The following is a 23,578-nucleotide window of genomic DNA, read 5'->3' on the forward strand; positions in this document are numbered from 1 at the left end:
CAGATTTACCTAGTTTAAGAGAGAGGAAATTACTCAATGAGAGAGCTGTCACAGTACTTGTAGTTATGTCTCAAAAACACTACAAATCTAAGTATAAATGTATGCCAGTAGAAGTCCCTAAGCTATTGAAAAATTCATTTAAATATGAATGCTTAAACCACAGCAATGAAATTTTTGTGAGTTAAGATTTTGACATTGTAAATACAATGTGGTAATATATCTATTTATAATACTTAAAACATAAAATAGGTGTCCTAAAACAGGCCCTAATTTGATGTTGATATTATACCCAAATTTCTAGTCATTTCAAGTCTTGAATGAAATTAATACATTGATAGCATGATATTAAAATCTTAGGACTTAATATCATGAATTAATATGTTTATTTCACCAATTATTTTTAAAGTCACATAATTAATAAATGAAAATATAATTGTGAATATCAAATAATGAAATTTAGAGAATAAAAATTTAAGTTCCCATCATTGGAAATTAGGTATGTTCTGTAAGATCATTTCCTCTGTGGTTATATAAATTTGCATATATTTAATTTTATTTCCAAAGGAGAATGTCATGCTTAGGCTGTGTAATTCCTAGAACTTGTTCTTTATCTAGTAATGTGACATGGAGAGCACTCAACAATATTTCCTATAATCTACCTGTTTACTCTAGCGACCATATCACTCATACATACTTATGTTGTTGGTTTGTTCACTGACAGCCATTTAGGTGCTAGTGGAAGTATTCAGAATATAATGATGACCATATGCAAGTTTTTCTGCCTGACAGATAACTAGATATAGAGTTGTAAAAACATCATATATTACTGCTTATTTATGGAATCTAGAAAAAAATGGTCCTGACGAACCTACCTGCAGGGAAGGAATAGAGGTGCAGACATAAAGAACAGACATATAGATGGGGAAGAAGAAAGACGGAGAGTTCAGAGAGTAGTACTGACATGTTTACACTGCGCATGTGTGCTCAGTCCCTCAACAAGCTTGTCTTTGTGATTCCATGGACTGTAGCCCACCAGGCTCCTCTGTCCATGGGATTTTCCAGGCAGGAATACTGGAATGGGTTGTCATTTGCTACACCAGGGGTTTTCCCAACCCAGAGGTTGAATCTGCATCTACTGCATTGGCAGGAAGATTCTTTACCACTGTGTCAACTGGGAAGCCCATATATACACTACCATGTGTAAACTAGATAGGGGCAGAAAACTGCTCTAAACACAGGGAGCTAACCTTGGTGATCTTAGAGGGGTGGGATCTAGAGTGGTGGAGTGAGGGGATGGGAGGAAGGCTCACAAGGGAGGGGATATATGTATACATATAGTTGATTTATGATTTTGTAGAGCAGAAACTAACAACATTATAAAGCAAACATATTTCAATAAAAAACAGCAAAAGAAGAAAAACATATGTCCATTTCCAGAGAAGTAGTTCTACCATAATATTTGTTCCACAAATCGCTTGTAGGAAAATAACTAATTAACTTAATTTGCATTTCTAAAAGCATGAATAGCCTTTGTCATTTTTCATAGGTCATTGGCCATTTCACTTCTGTCAATTTGTTGTTCATATTTTTTATTTATTTCTGTATTTTACTGTTTGACTTTTTGTTGGAGATTTGTAGTAGTTCTCACTGTACAATGACTACCGATCCTTTTTAGGTTGCCTGTGTTGCAGGATAGATTTGAGGAAGAATAGTTAAACCTACTGGGCTTCCTACGTGGCACAGTGGTAAAGAATCTGTCCACAACGCAGGAGACACTGGTTCAACCCCTGGATTGGGAAGATCCCCTGGAGTAGGAAACGTATTTTCCAGTATACTTGCCTGGAAAATTCCACGGACAGAAGAATCTGACTGGCTATAGTCCATGGGGTCCCAAAAGATTTTGGACAAGAGTTAGCAACTAAACAACAACAAAATAGGAGGCAGGTATCAGCTGCTATATTTCTAATTACGCAAATATTCCACTGGGAAATGAATTAAACTGTATGAAGGCAAATGGCATGCCATGGTTTTAGATCAGAAGTGATGCTGAGGCTAGATGCACAGTAATAACCAAGAAGTTTTAGAGGTCTCACAAATGAAACAAAACTGTGAATTTTTAAACACAATTTCAATTATTGAACAGTTTCTGTAGCAAAATAAGGCTATAATATTCTGCACCAAATTAAGGATAAAATACTCTGAATATCTGCAAAGTAATATAGATATCATAAATAGACTTCTCATTGTTCATGTGTATATCAGTTCAGTTCAGTCACTCAGTGTTGTCCGACTCTTTCCTGACCCCATGAACCACACAGCACGCCAGGCCTCCCTGTCCATCACCAACTCCCGGAGTCCACCCAAACCCATGTCCATCGAGTTGATGATGCCATCCAACCATCTCATCCTCTGTCGTCCCCTTCTACTCCTGCCTTCAATCTTTCCCAGCATCAGGGTGTTTTCCAATGAGTCAGCTCTTCTCATCAGGTGGCCAAAGTATTGGAGTTTCAGCTTCAGTATCAGTCCTTCTAATGAACACCCAGGACTGATCTCCTTTAGGATGGACTGGTTGGATCTCTTGTGTCTATACACAACATGTAAAAAACTATTATGTTCAAAGATTTCTTTTCATTATAACTTTTGAATTAAAAAAATAAATTTCAATATAGACCCATATAATTTCATGTTTATTTTATTTTTCATGAGCTTTTCTCTTGGCATGACATATTTCAACTCACAAACAGAAAATCCCTTGAAAATAAACTTTAATCTGAGGTGCTGAATTGGGAAAAGTCATTTTGTCACAAGAGGATAGGATCCTTATCATACATACTCCTTCTTGCTGGACGAGTTCCATCTATGGAGTAAGCTTGCTCCAATTCTCAGATACAGATATTCCCTTTTCTCCTTTCCTGTTTTAGAAAACTTCCAGCAACAAAACAGACAGAACATTATGATAACAAATACAACAGTTGCCACACAAACCAATAGGAACCCAATCAGGTCTAGTGAGTGGTACTAGTACCAGGTGAGGTAGTGGGCGCCTGGCCGCAGGTGCTTGGTTCCTTTGTAGTAGATGGCAAACTCAGTCCAGAAGACTGCTTGGTCCAGGGGCTTTACAGGATGATCATGGTGAATTCTTGATAGCCTCATAGCATTTTCTTTCTATCTAAAGAAGAAGTACAAAGATACTAACATTGAAAGAAAGCTACTTTACTTAAGCATACCAATGGCATAGATGGTTTTCAAAAAGAGTCATACAAATTCTTCAAGTAAGTATACAATTACAGAAAAGTGAAAGTGAAAGTAGCTCAATCCTGTCCAGCTGTTTGTGACCCCATGGACTGTACAGTCCATGAAATTCTCCAGGCCAGAAAACTGAAGTGAGTAGCCTTTCCCTTCTCCAGGGGATCTTCCCAACCCAGAGATCAAATCCAGGTCTCCAGCATTGCAGACAGACTCTTTACCAGCTGAGCCACAAGGGAAGCTACAATTACAGAAGTAGTAGTCTATTTTTAGTTGGGTCCTCATTGAAAGTTTGACTTTTAAATTGAAATTTTATGATTGACAGTTATTTAAAAAGTGAAAATGGAAGGTCAGGTGGGAAACGTCAATCTTTTCTACCATAGGAATTGATAAGAGCCATTCCAAACACTGTAAGTTGGACAGTGGAAAGGAGAGTTCATGATGATGTTCTTGTGGAAGTATAATAGAACAGAGTAATAGTGTAATAAAAATGAAATGACTCCTAACCAGTCCAGGTGCTTTGACTCTTCTCCATTCCACCATCTATTTTCTACTAGTGCACAAAATTATTTTTTGGAGATATCTATTAGGTTATTACATCTCTCTACTCAAAATTTCTGTCTGGCTTCTTATCACATTTAGAATAAAACCCAAATCTGTTCTCTGGTCCATAGTATCCTACATGCTCAGACCCCTGGTAATCCCTTCCTTGATCACTTTGTTCAGGCACTCTGTTGTAGGCACATTGGCCTTCTAGCTGTTTCTTGATGTTGCAAATGTTTTCTCTTAGCACCTTTGAACTTGCAGTCCCTTTTGTCCTTCTGGAATATTCTTCCCTACACACCCTGGAGCTTGTTTCAAGCTCTTTATTGAAGTCTTTGTCTCAGTATTACGTGCAGAGTGGCTTTTCTTGATCACATTAAGATAGTAGTCAATGGCAATTCTTCCATTGTTTTTGTTTGTTTCTTCACTTGTTTATTTTGTTATTTACTCTGTAGACATTTTAAAATTTGTTATATTTTCTAAAATAAACCTTTAAGTATGAAGCGTGTATGAAAACTGCACAAATTCCAAGTAAACAACTCAAAACTAAAATAAGCTAGAAAATTTTCACCAAGTGAAACACAAATATAACTCCTACCCAGATCAGGCTATAGGGTATTATATACTCCTGATAGACATTCCTTCCTGGTGGAAGCTTCCAGTCACTTCTCTCTTCCCCAGATTAAGTACTAGCCTGATCTCTAACACCATACAATGATTTAACTTGTGTACATATTGGAATCACATGGTATGTAGTTATTTGTGTCTGACTTGTGTAGATGTTGGTTGATTCCACTGTTGTATAGTATTCCCTTGTTTGACAGTACCACCAATTATTTAATCATTCTTTGATCGTTGGGCATTTGGATTGCTAACAGCTTTTTGGTCATTGGGGTGTAATTATTCTGATATATGTATTTTGGTTTATATATTTATGCATCTTTATTAGTTATACATCTAAGAGTGGAATTGCTAAGAGAAGGCTGCATGCATGTTTAGGTCTCTTTAATATTGCTGCTGCTAAGTCGCTGCAGTCGTGTCCGACTCTGTGTGACCCCACAGACGGAAGCCCACCAGGCTCCCCCGTCCCTGGGATTCTCCAGGCAAAAAAAACTGGAATGGGTTGTCATTTCCTTCTGCAAGGTATAAAAGTGAAAAGTGAAAGGGAAGTCGCTTAGTCGTGTCCGACTCTTAGCGACCCCACGGACTACAGCCTACCAGGCTCCTCCATCCATGGGATTTTCCAGGCAAGAGTACTGGAATGGGGTGCATATTCTCTTTAATTCTCTTTAATATTATTAAACAGTTTTCTGAAGTGGTTTATTAATTTGCGTTCTCATCAGCAGTATGGAAAGGTTCCTATTTCTCCACATTCTTGTCAATGCTTGGTTGGGATAATTCTCAAATTTTACCTTTTATGATGAAGTAAAAATGAAGTTTAATTTATATTTTCTTGATTACTAATGAAGGGGATAAAGCTGTATATATTTTGCCAAGAAGTGTAATCTTTGTATAGGTATTTTAATATATCTATTGTAAGACTGAGGAAATTTCTATTTATTTTGCAAAATATTTCTTTGATATCATGAATGGATGTTGACTTTTATCAATTATTTAATCATTGGACTGTTCATAATATTTTTTCTTTTATGTTGAAAATTTATTGAATTATATGACTCATTTTTGTACATATAAACAAACACACTTTCAATCCTGGAATAAGTCCATTTTGATCAAGGTGTTCTGTATTTTTATATGGCATTTAGTTCTTTTGTGTTTTATTTATGGAAGGAATTGTGTTAAAAATTTTTGTTTTCCTGTAATATCCTTATCTGTTTATGATATTAGGGGTTATGGCCTCATAAAATGACCTGGAAAGTAGTAATATGTTTGAATTATCTAGAAGAGTTTGTGGAAGATCGATGGTACTTCTTTTCTTAATTATTTGGAAATATTTACTGATGAAGGCATCTGAGCTGGGAGTTTCCTCTGTGGGAAATTTTAACAGTTTTAACAGATTCAATAAAGTTCGGAAATATTTAATTATTAAAAATGTATTCTATTAAATTTCATAAAATATTGTGTTTCAGAGGACACTGGCAAGAGAAAAATAACTTACTGATGGAGAGTATATTTACGAACCATATATCTGAAAAGAGACTTGTGTATATGACACATGAGAGTTTTAATAGCTCAATAATAAAAAAGACAACCAAATTAAAAAGTGGATAAGGGATTGGAAGAGACATGTCTCTAAAATGATACAAATGGCCAATAAAATATGAAAATATTCTCAGCATTAGTAAACATAAGGAAAACGTAAATCAAGACCAAAGAGTGATCATATTCATTACCATGCCTATATTAAAAATTATAATAGATAATAACATGTGTTGGCAATGATATGAAGGATTAGAACTCTCATACACTGTTGGTGAAAATGTAGAATGATGTGACCACTTTGGAAAAGAATTTGGTAGCTTCTTATAAATATAAAATTAACCTGTGACCCAGTGCAATAAAAACCTGTGTTCACACAAACATGTATAACAGTGTTCATAGGTTCTTTTCATTATAGACAAAAGTGAAAAAAACAGACATGTCCATCAATTTATGAATGTATCAATAGAATGTGGTATGGTATGGATATACTATAAAATATTATTCAATAACAAAATGTACTGGTACATGCTGCAATATAGATCTAACTAAAAACTTTTTCCTTAGAAAAAGAAGTCAGTTGTAAGTGACCACATATTGTATGATGCTATTTAAATAAAAGGTTCAGAATAAGAAAACCTATCGAGACAGGAAGATTACTAATTCTTAGTATTTATAGAGTTTCAGAAATTTTAAGCATTGAATTGAAATAATATCTTTCTTATTTTTCAGTCTTCTATGGATGAGCTTTGTATGCTCAGTCGCTCAGTTGTGTCTTAACTCTTTGTGAATATAGCCTACCAGGCCCCTCCACCTGTGGGATTTTTCAGACTAGAGTACTGGCGTGGGTTGCCATTTCCTCCTCCAGGGGATCTTCCCAACCCAGGGATCAAATCCATGTCTCCTGTCTCTCCTGCACTGCAGGCAAATTCTTTACCACTGAGCCATCAGGGAACCCTTGTCTAGATTCTGTCACACTTTTAAAAATGCATGCTTGTTACAATAAGCTCTATAGAGTTCAGATTTCTTTTCTTTTTTTTTTTGCATGGAAAATTATTGAAGTGATTAGTTGCTCTTTTAGAGAAGGAAATGGTGCCCCACTCCAGTATTCTTGCCTGAGGAATCCCATGGGGAGAGGAGCATGGTGGGCTATCGTCTATGAGATCACAGAGTCAGATACAACTTAGCATCTGAACAGCAGTAGTTGCTCATTAAATTGATAGGATTAAAAAGCAACTTTGAAACAACTGGTTGAATGTAAAAGTGAAATTCAGATTGGTTATATAATTTTAAGTATTTTAAAATTAGCCTCTTAATAACGGAAGTAACTTATATTATTGTTGAAAAGAGAACTTATTGATCTATAGATACTACCAAGTTAAAGAAATGCTAATACTCATGAAGGGTCATAAATGACAGTCTTCAGTGCACTGAGCAAGTCTGTACTTGACATTGTGTTCAAGTCTAGTAGCTGTTCCCTTGGCCTCCATGTGAGCAGTATTATTCGGTTGGTCAACAAACATAGGGAGTCCCACCACGGGAATCGTATGGTAAATGGCTCAGAGATGCCATTGCCACCACCATGAGTGATAAAAGCTTTGGTTTTGGGTGACCTAAGAAAGATTCTGTGGAAAATTCTGAAAGAGATGGGAATACCAGACCACTTAACCTGCCTCTTGAGAAATCTGCATGCAGGTCAGGAAGCATCAGTTAGAACTGGACATGGAAAAACAGACTGGTTCCAAATAGGAAAAGGAGTACATTAAGGCTGTATATTGTCACCCTGCTTATTTAACTTATATGCAGAGTACATCATGAGAAACGCTGGACTGGAAGAAACACAAGCTGGAATCAAGATTGCCGGGAGAAATACCAATAACTTCAGATATGCAGATGACACCACCCTTATGGCAGAAAGTGAAGAGGAGCTAAAGAGCCTCTTGATGAAAGTGAAAGAGGAGAGTGAAAAAGTTGGCTTAAAGCTCAACATTCAGAAAACGAAGTCATGGCATCCGGTCCCATCACTTCATGGGAAATAGATGGGGAAACAATGGAAACAGGGTCAGACTATTTTTTGGGCTCCAAAATCACTGCAGATGGTGATTGCAGCCATGAAATTAAAGACGCTTACTCCTTGGAAGAAAAGTTATGACCAACCTAGATAGTATATTCAAAAGCAGAGACATTACTTTGCCGACTAAGGTCCATCTAGTCAAGGCTATAGTTTTTCCAGTAGTCATGTATGGATGTGAGAGTTGGACTGTGAAGAAGGCTGAGCGCCGAAGAATTGATGCTTTTGAACTGTGGTGTTGGAGAAGACTCTTGAGAGTCCCTTGGACTGCAAGGAAATCCAACCAGTCCATTCTGAAGGAGATCAGCCCTGGGATTTCTTTGGAAGTAATGATGCTACAGCTGAAGCTCCAGTACTTTGGCCACCTCATGCCAAGAGTTGACTCATTGGAAAAGACTCTGATGGTGGCAGGGATTGGGGGCAGGAGGAGAAGGGGACGACCGAGGATGAGATGGCTAGATGGCATCACTGACTCGATGGACGTGAGTCTGAGTGAACTCTGGGAGATGGTGATGGACAGGGAGGCCTGGTGTGCTGCGCTTCATGGGGTCGCAAAGAGTCGGACACGACTGAGTGACTGAACTGAACTGAACTGAACTGAAGAAAGATTTCAATGAGAACAATAAATTCTGAGTCCCATGGTTAGAAATAGAAATTGACAGTATAAGTTAATAAAGAAGGCAATACTTTCTCTGAGGATTGCTATGCTCATGGGATCATGCAAACTTTTGTGAATTTTCAAAGGAAGTCTGTCTGAGGAAATGAGGGAAAGCTATACATTAGTTGGGATGTTAGTGCAGAGTTGCTTTGTCCAGAGGACAAGTGTGGACTGATTCTTGATTTGAAGAAGACCATGTTCAAAATCAGGGAGATGAAGAAACATTGTTTCTTAGAAATAGAGGGAATGATTCATTCTGATAATGTATGGAGAATCTCAGGGGGCATTTGGCAATAGAGGAAAAATGATGGATGTGCTGTTTACAAAGTCATCTTCTATTAGCTGCACTTTTATTTTTAGGCAATGTGAGTTAGAGGGAAAGTATGGATGTTTACTATAAAGAAAGCTGAACACTGAAGAATTGATGCTTTTAAATTGTGGTGTTGGAGAAGACTCTTAAGAGTCCATTGAACTGCAAGGAGATCTAACCTGTCCATCCTAAAGGAAATGAGTCCTGAATATTCATTGGAAGGACTGATGCTGAAGCGGAAACTCCAATACTTTGGCCACCTGATGTGAAGAACTGACTCATTTGAAAAGACCCTGATGCTGGGAAAGATTGAAGGCAGGAGGAGAAGGGGATGACAGAGGATGAGATGGTTGAATGGCATCACCGACTCAATGCACATGAGTTTGAATAAACTCCAGGAGTTGGTGATGGAGAGGGAGGCCTGACATGCTGCAGACCATGGGGTCTCAAAGAGTTGGACACGACTGAGTGACTGAACTGAACTGAACTTCCCATATAATCTTAGATAAAAGCACTACAATAGTAGTAAAGCTGAGATAGAAGAGTGGGGAGACAAGAAGACCAATCAAAGAGCTATCGAAAGTTTATAAATGACAGATAATTATCATCAAGTGTTGATGTTTTACCTTTCTGTTCCACTATTGTCCTTGAGATTTAATTAGAACTTAGTATCTTTTTTTTTTTTTGCCATCTTCTTACCAAGAAGATAATTCTGTTGGATCCACTTAAAAAGCTGAGTATTGTTTCCCAACGTATCTGGTTTCTTCCCACTGAATCTCCACACAGCCTATAAGACTAAGAAAAGACTCAATTCCACGAAGAAGATTACAGTCTCAGAGCATTTTAGAAGTTAAAATCTAGTAAGAAGTCATTTTGCCCCACTTCTTTCAATGAACAGATGTGGGCATTTCTTCTCAGGAATGTTAAATAGTGTTAAATAATAGTTCAAAAAAATCAAAGCAGCAAAAATCTGGGACCCTGTTGATCAACTTATCATTTTGTTTACTATAACATGCTATGACTAGTTTTAAAGACTTGAGGAAAATTAGCTTGTAAATAATGGAATTTCATAGTTAAAAGCATTCAAGAATCAACCAGAACTGTAGTGTATACAAAAAGCTGACTGAAATTTCTGCAACTTCATTTTATGTGACTATCTTATGTAACAAACCTGTGGTTTGACTCTAGAAAATACTTTGCTTGCTCAGCAGTTTCTGAGAGAAATTGGTGAATATTTGCTTATGTTTACTTTCTCCATGAAGCATTTTGATGGAAATGTGTATCTTTCTATTTTATTTTGGGAGCTTTATTATACTTTCTTCTATGTGGTATAATGAGATAAAATTTCTTCAACTAGTAGAGAGAATATAAATTATTTTACACTGCATATTGGAAAATCACTTCCTATAATCTTTGAAGTGTAAAATTTCTAAGACATTATTTCATTTTTTTTCTCTAAAGGTATTAATAGTGGAAATATCCATGCACATATTTTATACAAAGCTAGGAATTGCAGAATAATAAAAGCAATAAATTTTTTTAAAAAAAAGAGAGTGCCACATTAATTTTCATTGATTATTATAGACTGAAATAAGCAATTTAGAAGTTTGTGCTATTAAGAGATCTAATTGCATTTTTTACAATAGAAAAATACTAATTTAGAATGTATCAGTGATGCTATGTCTACCCCAAAGAAATCACTGATGCTGAAATTCTCATTTCGCAAAGGAATGAAATATCCCCAAATCCTAGACTAGTGGAGTAATGTTTTTTATGTTTAAGGCACATAACTGTATATTACTTGTCAAGGCTGTCAACATGAATCCAGGTTCTCAAAGATGAAAATAGTAAGGGTTGTTTGGGTTAGTTTAGGGCAAGTAGTTCACAGCCAGTGAACGAGTACAGATGGATTTATACTGCCATAAAAATAATGATAGGACTTTAGCAGGAAGCACGTCTCTCTAATTTTTTCTCCGCTAACACTGACTCTTCCATGCTTCCCAGTTTTTGCCTCTTCTCTTCCTCCTCACCTCTGAGAAAGTAGTTGTTAATCCAGTCAGTCAGAATAATATGTTGATTAGGTCAAGCTGCTAATGGCCAGGACTAAGAGACCTTAAGACTTCCCTGGTGGCTCAGACATCTGCCTACAATGTGGGAGACTCAGATTCAATCCCTGGGTTGGGAAGATCTCCTGGAGAAGGAAATGGCAATCCACTCCTGTACTACTGCCTGGAAAATCCCATGAACAGAGGAGACTGGTAGGCTACAGTCCATTGGGTCACAAAGAGTCGGACACGACTGAGCGACTTCACTTCACTTTCATAAAAGACCTTAAAGTTGGAGCCCATGCCCCTTCCTGTCATCTTTTTCTGCTTTAACAGGGGAAAAAAAAAAAAAAAACAAACCTAGATCCCAGGCTTCTCTATTGCTCTTTTCCTCAATGAATGATTTTAAGACACATGCTGTTTTCATCTTGGGAAAAGAGGGAGCAGGAGTAGGAGGAAGGATTTGAATCTTTATGCTCCAACTCAGTATTTTTCAAAATTCTATTTTAAATATCAAATATCGAGTGGAGTTACCAAGTGAACTGCAATAGGATACCTCTCAGCTGCTCAGAACTCCCACAGTCCCCCCAGGAAGTCCTCTGGGAAACATTGTGATTTACAACACCAGAGAAGATTATTCTACATTGGACATCACCAGATGATGGTCAATACCAAAATCCGATTGATTATATTTTTTGCAGCCAAAGTGGAAGAAGCTTTATACCATCAGCAAAGAAAAGATTGGGAGATGACTATGGCTCAGATCATGAACTCTGTATTGCCAAATTCAACTTGAATTGAAGAAAGTAGGGAAAACCACTAGACAATTCAGGTATGACTTAAATCAAATCCCTTACGATTATACAGTGGTAGTGGCAAATAGATTCAAGGGATTAGATCTGATAGACAAAGTGCATGAGGAATCATGAACAGCGGTTCATAACATTGTACAGGAGGTCATGATCAAAACCATTCTCCCAAAAAGAAATGCAAAACAGCAATTGGTTGTCTGAAGAGGCCTTACAAATAGCTGAGAAAAGAATAGAAGCTAAAGGCAAAGGAGAAAAGGCAAGATATATCCATTTGAATGCAGAGTTACAAAGAAGAGCAAGGAGAGATAAGAAAACCTTCCTAAGTGATCAATCCCAAGAAATAGAGAAAGCATTAAAATGGGAAACACTAGAGGTTTACTTAGTAAATGACATTTAATCCATTGAGAGGGAAGGAGTAATACTAGATAATTCTCAGAGAAATTCATCCACAACTAAGTAATTTTTCTTCTCAATAGAGATGCTAGATGATGGAGATGTTAGAGAGATTAAAATAATAGAGGAATTGAATCCAGATGGAGAAGTCAGGAACTTTGATTCTGAAAGCTAAACAGAACCTCAGCTATGAGTTCATAGAAATGTCTAATTTTAAAGGCAGGTAAACACAAAGTTTATACAATATATCAGATTGCTTTAGACATAGATTTTTCTTTTTTCACTGATCCAGGTTTAAAAAGTAAACTTCATTTGATTTTTAAGTATAGTTAATGAAATTTCTTACTATAGTATATTAAAAATGGCTAATACTCTTTGTAACTCCTCCTATTAAGAGGTGGAGGCTATTTCTTCACCCTTTGAATTTGGGCTTTCCTCCTGACCTGTTTTACCAATAGAAGATGGCAGAAGTGATTTTGTGTGACTTCCAAATCTAGTCTAAAACTTTCATGCAACCTATTCTAGAATTCTGCTACGATCTAAATAGGTCCAAGGTTTTCTGTTGGAGGGTCACCTGGAGGAGACAATCAAAGTATCTTGATAATCTGCCAAACCCCAGCCAGTTGAGTGACACTTTCTTGGACCATTCCACTTCTGCCAAGCCTGGTAACTAACAGAAGCATAAAGATTAAGCCCAGGCAAAACCCACTGAAGAGACATTTTCCCAAGCCCAGCCCAAATTTCTGATTCATAGGATCATGTGCAAACAGCATGGTTTCCTTTTTAAACTGTGAGTTTTAGGATAGCTTATTTTACAGCAATAAATAACAGACATTATGATTTATGAAAAGCACAGTGCATATGTAGCTTTCAGAATAAATAAGCCTCCAGAATATTCACATATTGGATTATTATTGTCAAACAGAGGAACATCTCCAGTGTCACAGAGTTCTAGATTACTTTGCACACTCTCCTGAATAGTTGATACCTTTTGACTAAGAAGCTGTTATATTTCCATTTTGACACTAAACATAAGAAAATACAAATTATACCACTCTAACCCATGCAAAGAAAGTAAGATTTCTTTTCATCTACTGGAGGGAAAATGTAATAAACCAGACTTACCTATACTTCACTGTAAAATTTATCCCACTTATTAAGACTCTCATACAAAGTTAAAATAAAAGTCATACACCATATTTGTCACTTTCTCCATAAATGCCATTTTGTCACTTAGTTCAGATATTATAATAGGTATGTAGAAAGGAGGAAATAAAAGCCTGCCACAGAGTTTTTCATATGTATTGCCTGTGGAAAATTGAAGACTGTAAACCAAATGTAGGGTAAACAGTTTAACCAGCAGCTCAACACAAGGAGATATTGCAACTCTAAGAACATCAAATCTGGCCTCTATCAGTTTTTTCATAAGTTTTTAGTTTAAAACTCCATCCACACAGAGCTTCTCAACAGTATCAGAATATTTGTGATTTTTTTTTTTTTGCATCTTTGAATCACATTCCCTTAGTGTCCTCTGTGGTAATTCATATGCCCATATCCTTATTACCAATTTCAGACTTAAACTGAGGAAAGTAGGGAAAACTGCTAGACCATTCAGATATGACCTAAATCAAATCCCTTATGATTATACAGTGGAAGTGAGAAATAGATTTAAGGGCCTAGATCTGATAGATAGAGTGCCTGATGAACTATGGAATGAGGTTCCTGACATCGTACAAGAGATAGGAATCAAGATCATCCCCATGGAAAAGAAATGCAAAAAAGCAAAATGGCTGTCTATGGAGGCCTTACAAATAGCTGTGAAAAGAAGACAAGCAAAAAGCAAAGGAGAAAAGGAAAGATATAAGCATCTGAATGCAGAGTTTCAAAGAATAGCAAGAAGAGATAAGAAAGCCTTCTTCAGTGATCAATGCAAAGAAATAGAGGAAAAGAACAGAATGGGAAAGACTAGAGATCTCTTCAAGAATATTAGAGATACCAAGGGAACATTTCATGCAAAGATGGGCTCGATAAAGGACAGAAATTGTATGGACCTAACAGAAGCAGAAGATATTAAGAAGAGGTGGCAAGAATACACAGAAGAACTGTACAAAAAGGATCTTCATGACCTGGATAATCACGATGGTGTGATCACTCATCTGGAGCCAGACATACTGGAATGTGAAATCAGGTGGGCCTTAGAAAGCATCACTACAAACAAAGCTAGTGGAGGTGATGGAATTCCAGTGGAGCTATTTCAAATCCTGAAAGATGATGCTGTGAAAGTGCTGCACTCAATATGCCAGCAAGTTTGGAAAACTCAGCAGTGGCCACAGGATTGGAAAAGGTCAGTTTTCATTCCAATTTCAAAGAAAAGCAATGCAAAAGAATGCTCAAACTACCGCACAATTGCACTCATCTCACATGCCAGTAAAGTAATGCTCGAAATTCTCCAAGCTAGGCTTCCACAATACATGAACCATGAACTTCCTAATGTTCAAGCTGATTTTAGAAAAGGCAGAATAACCAGAGATCAAATTGCCAACATCCGCTGGATCATGGAAAAGGCAAGAGAGTTCCAGAAAGACATCTATTTCTGCTTTGTTGACTATGCCGAAGCCTTTGACTGTGTGGATCACAATAAACTCTGGAAAATTCTGAGAGAGATGGGAATACAGACCACCTGACCTGCCTATTGAGAAATCTCTATGCAGGTCAGGAAGCAACAGTTAGAACTGGACATGGAACAACAGACTGGTTCCAAATAGGAAAAGGAGTATGTCAAGGCTGTATATTGTCACCCTGCTTATTTAACTTATATGCAGAATACATCCTGAGAAATGCTGGACTGGAAGAAGTACAAGCTGGAATCAAGATTACCAGGAGAAATATCAATAACCTCAGATATGCAGATGACACCATATTTATGGCAGAAAGTGAAGAGGAACTAAAAAGCCTCTTGATGAAAATGAAAGAGAGTGAAAAAGTTGGTTTAAAGCTCAACACTCAGAAAACGAAGATCATGGCATCCGGTCCTATCACTTGATGGGAAATAGATGGGGAAACAGTGGAAACAGTGTCAAACTTTATTTTTCTGGGCTCCAAAATCACTGCAGATGATGATTGTAGCCATGAAATTAAAAGACACTTACTCCTTGGAAGAAAAGTTATAACCAACATCAATAGCATATTAAAAAGCAGAGACATTACTTTGTCAACAAAGGACCATCTAGTCAAGGCTATGGTTTTCCCAGTAGTCGTGTATGGATGTCAGATTTGGACTGTGAAGAAGGCTGAGCGCCAAAGAATTGATGCGTTTGAACTGTGGTGTTGGAGAAGACTTGAGAGTCCCTTGGCCTGCAAGGAGATCCAACCAATCCATTCTGAAGGAGATCAGCCCTGGGATTTCTTTGGAAGGAATGATGCTAAAGCTGAAATTCTAGTACTTTGGCCACCTCATGTGAAGAGTTGACTCATTGGAAAAGTCTCTGATTCTGGGAGGGATTGGGGGAAGGAGGAGAAGGGGATGACCAAGGATAAGATGGCTGAATGGCATCACTGACTTGACGGACGTGAGTCTGAGTGAACTCCAGGAGTTGGTGATGGACAGAGAGGCCTGGCGTGCTGTGATTCATGGGGTCGCAAAGAGTTGGACACTATTGAGTGACTGAACTGAACTGATATCTTGATCTATTTCATAAAATACAAATCAGGCTCATTCTTACTGAAGAATATAGGATAAGACACAAATTTAAGGGCAGAGGGTTTACTGGGATCCACCAGGTTGGAAGATGAAGTTACTAGCACAGTCACTTCATGATCCCTCTGAGCAAGTTCATCCAAAATTGTCTTGAAATTGATCCAGTGAGTCTATTCAATTGGCTATACCAGCACCTTTTCACAAAAGTCACAGCTGAAATAAAAAGAAAGCACAAGAAGAAAAGCCCATCTCTTAGACATCTTAATAAAATCCAAACCTTCTTCATAAACTTCCTTAACTTCAGAGGTAACTCTCCCTCATATCTGGGACAGAATCAATTAAGTAGTTAAAATATAACTGCCACTTGGTAAGGTCACAATGACTATGAGCTAAAGACTATTTCCAAGAGTCTGCCTTAGCAATTTCTCTGCAAGCTAATCTCCAGTTCAGAGGCTTTGGAAAGCAAATAGATAAAGAGAAGCATAGATGATTTTGTGCATCTCTGTACAATAAATTCCAGTATCACTGTAAACGCTCTGGCTCTAGGGTAAGAGGAAACTACCTAGGATGTAGGGAATTTGCAAATAAGGAAGCAGCATGTGTCAACACAGATACATTCTGATTTATCTGAGCATTCTAAGCATTTCTTTCTGCATATTTTTGCATCTATTTTATTAGCTCCATTTCATCTAGCTCACCTTTGTTCTTTTGACTGAAGTTATTCCTTCCTTTTTTCTTCTTTATATGAACATGAGCATCCTTTGAGTATAACTTTAATCAGTTTAGTATAGTTTTAGTCACCTTCCTTTGAGAATATTGCTCCTGAATTATGATCATACCCTTTTCTAAATATTTGTAATCTTCCTTCTATTCCTCTCACTTCTTCAATACTTTCTCAAAAGAATTTTACTCTTCAAAAGAATTTATCCTCTAGGTACCTTCTTCTGAACTTCATTTTGTATCCTACTTTTTAAATTGAGGTATGTTATATTAAAAATCTTACTAGAAATTCCCATCAAATTAGAAGCAGGAAGGGGAAGAAGCATGTAATGGGATAAATTTGTTTTCATGATATCAATAATCTATTGACCTGAAATGAGAGGAGAATCTCTTCTAAGAAGGATTTGGATATAGATTCTAAGCAAAACATTCATTCTGACAGTGAAATAAGCTTTGATTTCCTGGACACTGAGGAAAGAATTAAAGGGAGAATATAGATTTGAAAATCTAGAAAAGGAAAGGGAAATGGATAGTGCATGCCTATGATGGAGGCATTAGTTTTAGTTATGACTATTTTGGTTATGAAGCCCCTTGTAAGTCCCTTTAGAACACAGAACAAGTCTCCCTGGGAGAGTAAAGAAGTGATGTTAACAAAGTGATGTTTGTGCAGAGAGTGAGTACTGACTAGTGTTTTTTCAAGTATAAAATTTATGCGGGGGGCAATTTAGATTTAGAGAGCAATGTGAAAAATCATGGAAGCCTGAAGGAACACAGTTTCCTCTGAGTATGAGGAGAAATTTAATGTAGTTATATAAATATTTGCTCTGTAAACTGTGAAGAGCCTTGGAAAGCTTCAATTCGTGGAGAGATATTTCCTTATTTTATTTTTGAAAATTTTCTTATGGTAGGTTGTGAGAATGTAGATATGAGATGAAAGAACCCCACAAAAGGGGGCTAATCTGGAGGATTAATCTGGGGCTAATCTGGGGGCTAATTTCCAGAGGAGAGGTAATTAGCACTTGAAAGAGCATGAACATGAAAGTGCTAGTTACTCAGCCATGTCCAACTCTCTGTGACCCCATGGACTGTGGCCCACCAGGCTCCTCTGTCCATGGAATTCTCTAGGCAAGAGTACTGGAGTGGCTTGCCATTCCCTCCTCCAGGGAATCTTCCTAACCCAAGGATTGAACCCTGTTTGGAGCCATTGTTTGAGCTGCAAACCAAATGGTTTCTTGTTGAATTATTATTTTTCAGGTGGATTTTATTTTAGCTTTCAGTATTTGTGTCCATGAGCTATAACAAGAACATTCCAGAGATCCATTTACAAAATGAGTATTGGGTCTTAAGGTGTTCTGTTTCTTATCACCCTGTCTCTGTAGAAGCTGTTAATACAAAGAAATATTTTCCTTCCATGATGGGAAGGACAGAATCATAGAATTTAATTTTGTATTAGTTTATTAGTTCTTATTAAAAATTGCTGGTGTAACAACTTACTACACACTCAGAACTTTAAACTTTATAAATTCACTTGTTAGATCAGAAGTCTGATGAACTAAACTTCAGGTGCTGGTACAGCTAAGCATGTCTTTCTGGAGGCTTAGGGGAAGAATCTGTTTCTTTTTCTTTCTCAGCTTCAGGAGGCTGCCTGCATTCCGTGGTGCATTTCTCCCCTAGTTTCTGCTTTCCAACACCTTCCTCCATTCCAAATTCAGCATCAGCAGATTGATTTCATCTTATATTGCTATGTTTCTGGTTATCTGGACCTAGGTAAAGTTCTCTGCTTTTAAGAAAATTTGCATGTGATTAGATGGGCTAGACCTGGATTATGCAAAATATTCTCTTCACCTCAAAGTTTTTAATTATAATAACATCTGCAAAGTTCACTAAAATTCACCACGTGTGCTGGCATTTCAGTGTCTGGGGATTAGGAGTTAGACGTCTTTGTTGGTCATTATTCTGCTAACCACAGTCTATCCTCTGGGCCCTAGAGTTTCATGTTCATCACACATGCAAAATATATTCACCTCATCCTTAGGTTTCTAAATGTCTCCACACATTACAACATGATCTCAAGATCCTAAATCTCATCCTTTATATCATCTCAATTAGGCATTGGAGAAGCTCTGGATATGATCCATTATGGAGCATAATCCCTTTCCTTTGAGTCTAAGGAACAAGTTATCTGCTCCCCAAATATAACGATGACAGATCTAGCATAACACTATAGACACTGTGTTTTCCAAAGGACGAAATGGGGATAAAGTGGAACTTCCACCACTCCCTCTGGTTTGAATGATTCACACCTTCAGTGTCTCCAAAGAGTCTTTTGTGTGACTGTGTATCTTGATCTTTTGATCTTTCTGCTGCTGCTGCTGCTGCTGTTAAATCGCTTCAGTCATGTCCTACTCTGTGCAACCCCATAGACGGCAGCCCACCAGGCTCCCCTGTCCCTGGTATTCTCCAGGCAAGAACACTGGAGTGGGTTGCCATTTCCTTCTTCAATGCATGAAAGTGAAAAGTGAAAGTGAAGTCGCTCAGTCTTGCCCGACTCTTCCGACCCCATGGACTGCATGCAGCCTACCAGGCTCCTCCATCCATGGGATTTTCCAAGCAAGAGTACTGGAGTGAGTTGCCATTGCCTTCTCCAGATCTTTCTGAAGTATTAGCAAAAGATTTGATAACCACACACTTGGCTCTTTCTCCAGAGCATTTTTGTTTTGTTTTACAGTGAATCTCTTATTATTAGTTTCCTTTGCAATGTGGACAGCCTGAATTTCACAAGCCATCAAGTCCAGGTTACTTTTTAACAGTTCTTTCATCACTTTATTGCCTCTCTTGTCATATTTTACTATAATCAGCAGAAGAAACCAGTCAGTATCTTGAAGCTTTTCTTGCAAATCTCAGCTAGATGTACAAGCTTGTCACTTACAAATCCTTCATTTCATGTAGGCATAGGACACAATTTCTTTAAGCTTTCTGATAAATACTTTAAGCTTTCTGATAAAAGATTTACCTTTCCTCCAGTTTCCAATCACATGCTTTTCATTTCCTTTAGAGCACTCACTGGCAGCAAATTTAATGTCAATATTTATATTAACAGTTTACTTTTTTTGATTTAAGTATTCTCTAAACCAGTTTATTTATTCATTTATTTTTACTATAATCGTTATTTTTAGGAGGAGTCTATATGTAGTCACTTGCTTATGTTTCCTACCTATAAGATATTTCTCAGCCAATTTATATCTTTCTATATTGTGTACTGAATAATACTATCGCCATTGATGTGAGTGTATGAATAAAATTTATTCTTCTTAGAGAGGCAATATAACTGATTTTTTATTATATAGGAGTGGGAAAACCTGTTTTCTTGAATATCGTAGACAGAAATCATTGACTTGCATCTAATATGTTTTGTCACTGAGGGCCTAGTCAGTAGTTTTGATATAGAAATATCAGGGGAGTTTGTAATTCCCTTGGTTCTGCCTCATCAAAACAAAAATTTGAAGCGATGAATGGATCAGTATTACAGCCCTCAGATAAACCAGCTGCAGCTCCGTGTACATGTCAGTTTTATTTAGCAAGTAAAGGAAAATACATCCTCAAGGCATGACAGCATGCTGACCCAAAAGACACAAAGGGAAGAGAGGCCCCCAGCCCAATTTTGGCTCCTCTTTTTGCATGTTTCTTTCTCCTTCCCCTGCGCCTGCCCTGTGTAAATTGGGCTAGCCGAAAGTGCTGCTTCTTTCACCTGAGGTCCTCACTCCAGTCCTCAGACCTTCCTTTGTTCTATTTTCGCAGGCTTTTCCCTTCCTTATCTTTTAGCCACCACCATTCTGGACTCCTTTCTCCTATCCTAACTACCTAACAGATATTAAAAAAAACCCACAGGAATGACAGAAATAAAAATGTTATTATTCACATAGCCACAGGAATGATCAGCCATATTATAGTCAGTTTCTCATTATTAGAGAAAATGTGAAAATTATCAGGATGTTCTCTCAGGTGATATAATTTACATCTATAAAACATCATAAACATCTATAAATATCTAAAACAATCTGTAAAACATCATAAATCTAACTAAAGCTTGATTATGCAACCAAATCAATAGAGTAAAATCCCAGAGAGTCTGAAATTACTGGAATATGTATATATATTTTAAGGACAAATTGCTATGAAGTACATGCAAGACTAGTTCTAAAATAACACTCTGTGTAGGCGGTTTGGAAAGAATTCAGAACAAGAAAGAACCTAGCCTGTAGTTTAAAAAACAAAACAAAAAAAATTTGAGAAAACTCAGAGTGATCTTACAATTTTAAAGAAGATTTTAAAGAAAGGGGCTTGTTTATTTTTTTCTAGGATAGACCCGACTGTGCAACTTTTTCCCCAAGTTTATACATGTTCAGTCCTAGCTGAGAAAGTTAGAATTGTTTATCTGATTATTCAGAAGCAATTACATTGATTAAGTCACATTCTGACTGGGCAGGTGAGGTAGTCCAGTGGCTAAGACTCCATACTCCCAAAGCAGAGGGCTTGGGCTTGATCCGTGGTAAGAGAGTTAGATCTCACATGCTGCAGCAACTAAAGAGTTCACATACTACAACTAAAAACCCTGCATGTCACAACCTAAAAAAAAAAAAAAATCCTGCATGCTGCAACTGAGACTGCATGGTCAAATGAATAAATTAGGAAATGAATGGGCAAGTGAAGAGACAGTAAGTAAATTCAGGAACCTATGGCTAAATTTCTCTTGCCTCTTCCCACTTAAAACCAGAGAGGAACTAACCATCTTTAGACTGACTTTTGGTCTCTAATCTCTATTTTATAATTTAAAAGGACTCATAGTGGCCCATGCCATCTGTCTTAGGTGACACACCAAGTATGCTATTCCCCACTTTGCATGGTACTCAACTGGAAAAAGGGAATATGAGCAGAGGCAGAGTTGAACATCATTTTGAACCTGGAATCAGAGCTTGTTGACTCAGCCTTTTACCAAACTCTGCACTGAGTAACAAGTGCAGGACTTCTTGGAATGAGAGCAGGACTCCCTCTGGTGCTGCTTGCAGGCTTCACATTTTGTTAGAAACCATTGGAATAAATGGGTTTCCCAGGTGGCACTAGTGGTAAGAACCCACCTGCCAATGCAGGTGACATAAGAGACATAGGTTCAATATCTGGGTCAGGGAGATCTCCTGGAGGAGGGCATGGCAACCCACTCCAGTACTCTTGAGTGGAGAATCCCATGGACAGAGGAGCCCATTAGGCTACAGTCCACAGAGTCGCAAAAAGTCGAACACTATTGATGTGACATAGCACACAGCACATTGGGATGAAGTCTGGTTGATGGATGAGTCTAGGCATTCTTTTGTTCCTGGTATTAATACTAAAATCTCCTTTTTAATTTATATTCATATAATTTTCTGAACACAAAGCAAAATTTGCAAAACTAAGATGATTTTATAAAAATATGGAACTGACTGCAAAGACTGAAAGTGAAAGTCACTCAGTAGTGTCTGAATCTTTGAACCACATGGACTATGCAGTCCATGAAATTCTACAAGTCCGAATACTGGAGTGGGTAGCCCTTCCCTTCTCCAGGGGATCTTCTCAGTCCAGGGATCGAACCCAGGTCTCCTGCATTCAGGCAGTTTCTTTACTAGCTGAGCTACCAGGGAAGCCCAAAAGATACTTGATTACACGTGCATTTTGAAATTATACCTCCTTTTGCAGTGTTGACTGGAAAAAATATGCACAACCTGAAAGCTGAGAGTTAGGTTTTATTTGGTGGGTATAGCAGGACGGAGAAGGCAATGGCACCCGACTCCAGTACTGTTGCCTGGAGGATCCCATGGGCGGAGGAGCCTGGTAGGCTGCGGTCCATGGGGTTGTTTAGAGTCGGACATGACTGAGCGACTTCACTTTCACTTTTCACTTTTCACTTTCATGCATTGGAGAAGGAAATGGCAACCCACTCCAGTGTTCTTGCCTGGAAAATCCCAAGGACGGGGAGCCTGGTGGGCTACTGTCTATGGGGTCTCATAGAGTCAGACACAACTGAAGTGACTTAGCAGCAGCATCAGGACTTGAGCCAAGAGGCAGCATTTTTGGCGACCATGGAGAAAGCTGACTCCAAGGAGGTAAGAGAGAAGCTAGGCTATATAATAAGTTTTGCAAAGAGGGACAGGTGATCTGTATATTAAAAGACTACTGTTAAAAGCTAAATTTCTCACATGAAAAGATTTAAAGATCATCTATGTAATGGAAGTTGTAAACATCTGGGCTTGCTGAAATCATTTCATTCATATGCATCTAGCTACCAGAGACCTCACAGAGACTGAACCAGACCTGCCTTTGAGTGTTTGAGTTTCTCCTGTGGAGCATGGGTCAGCAGTGGCCTGCCTTGGGGACAGGCACCCTGGCTTCAGCAGATCTGGCACACACAGTGTGTGGCATAAGTCTTCTTGGAGGAGGTTGCCATTAGCCCCACCACAGAGCCACTGAGCAGGCGACCCCCAAACTGCAGGACAATTATACCAAAGAAATTCTCACACTGCTAAGAAAGTTCTAGGACTCACAACAGATTTCCCAACCTGGGAATTTGGCAAAGGGACTGAGAACTCCCAGGGAATTTGACTTTGGAGGCCAGTGGGGCATGACTACGGCACTTCCACAGGACTGGGGAAACAGACTCTTGGAGGGCACAAAGAAACCTTGTGCACACCAGGACCCAGGAGAAAGGAGCAGTGACCCCACAAGAGACTGACCTAGACTTGCCTCTGAGTGTCCAGGAGTCTCTGGCATGGGAGGACAGTGGCCTGTTGTAAGGTCAGGGCCAGTAAAAACAGCAGTGAGGGCGTAAGTCCTTTTGAAGGAGGTTGCCTGGAAAGGAGACAAGAATTAACTGAAGCATATTGATTGTGGTA

At 38.1% G+C, this 23,578-nt stretch overlaps 1 pseudogene; it reads right to left on the minus strand.

Moving 5' to 3' along the window:
• Nucleotides 1–2,823: 2,823 nt before the first annotated feature.
• Nucleotides 2,824–20,218, minus strand: LOC105614010 (UDP-glucuronosyltransferase 2B18-like; annotated as a pseudogene).
• Nucleotides 20,219–23,578: the final 3,360 nt, after the last annotated feature.

Source organism: Ovis aries, chromosome 6 (assembly GCF_016772045.2).
Source record: "Ovis aries strain OAR_USU_Benz2616 breed Rambouillet chromosome 6, ARS-UI_Ramb_v3.0, whole genome shotgun sequence".
NCBI lineage: Eukaryota > Metazoa > Chordata > Mammalia > Artiodactyla > Bovidae > Ovis > Ovis aries.